The 1395-nt window shown below is 33.5% G+C and overlaps 1 long non-coding RNA gene across 1 annotated transcript; it reads left to right on the plus strand.

Annotated features, from left to right (window-relative positions):
* The first annotated feature begins 291 nt into the window (after positions 1-291).
* On the plus strand, positions 292-678 carry LOC136486348 (uncharacterized). The gene is made up of 3 exons (XR_010766779.1): positions 292-407; positions 491-560; positions 657-678. It is a non-coding gene; the product is annotated as an uncharacterized lncRNA (long non-coding RNA).
* Positions 679-1395: the final 717 nt, after the last annotated feature.

Here is a 1395-nt window from a genome sequence, read left to right on the forward strand (position 1 = left end):
ACATGTAACTTATATTTATATACAGATTCCAGATGTCAGAGCTCTAAAGAATACAAGACACCAGTGTTGGCTTCATTGATCCTTATATCGTATTCAAAACCGGTATTATTGTCAAGGAGCGATGGGTATCTGAAGCACAGGAGAATATCATGATGTTCTTCGTGAAGCAGCACGATAAAACAACAATACTTTTCCCGTACAACTTTGAGTAAGTGTTAATAATAATGTAGTCTACACATTTTATGTAATATCAATACAACTTATATGCATGTACGTGTTTGTATAAACCAATGCAGGTTTCACTGGATACTCATTGTCATTGAGTTAAACTCAAGTCAGTTAGTAATCTTGGACTCATTGAGAAAAGAGCGAGCACAATACCAAGATATGATAGACATTATCCAGGAGTAATTTCGATCTCTCGCGCACAACTATTATTGAATAGACTTTGCCATAATTTATTAACGATCGTACATTATTGGTCGCACAGGGTTTGAAAAGAGTTTATTCGGCAACACCGCAAGGATTGCAAGGCACCACTTAATGTAGTTGAAATACCAGTAAGTAGTACTATATATACTTCCCCACGTGTTTAATTACTATATCGTACTTCAATTTACGTGTGAGATGATGAGAATAATCTTCTTCTCGTACAGTGGTGTTTGCGGCAGGAACCAGGTAATAACTTGTGTGGATACTACATTTGTGAATTTATCACTGCATACATAAGAAGAACTCCTGAAGATGTCCTCAGAGTACGTATATATCAATTTTTTTAATTTATTTTTAAATGAATATATATATATATATATATATATATATATATTAATACTTTTTCTTTTATTTCAAATGCAAGACTGAATGGTTGAAACGAAGGGTCATGCAAAAAGACCATCTGAAAGCAGTTCAAGAGTCAATAGCAGGATATCTTCTAGAAAAAGTGCTAAATCCCAACGGCGAGTTCTACTTTGATCTAAGGAACTAATGATGTAAATTAAATGTTTATTGATATCGTTATTTTCGAGAACAAGATTATGAAAGTGTTGTATATATACATATATATCTATAATATATATAGTTTCATACTTTATTCGAATATAATAATGCTCGAGATGAGAATTAGATATAATTATATGCGTGCGTGTATTTATATTAGTAGCGTAGAATACGTACATAAAAACATATTATATATTAAACAAATATGTGTAACTTAACTGAAAACAAATTAAACAAAAAAAAAAGAAAAAGAAAAGAAACCTTTAGTCCCGATTGGGGTTACCAACCGGGACTAAAGGGTGAACCTTTAGTTCCAGTTAGGGTTACCAACCGGGACTAAAGGGTGCGCCAGGTTTGCTCGGCTGGAGGGCCTTTAGTCCCGGTTTCCCTCTTTAGTCC

The sequence above is a fragment of the Miscanthus floridulus genome, chromosome 10 (genome assembly GCF_019320115.1).
Source record: "Miscanthus floridulus cultivar M001 chromosome 10, ASM1932011v1, whole genome shotgun sequence".
NCBI lineage: Eukaryota > Viridiplantae > Streptophyta > Magnoliopsida > Poales > Poaceae > Miscanthus > Miscanthus floridulus.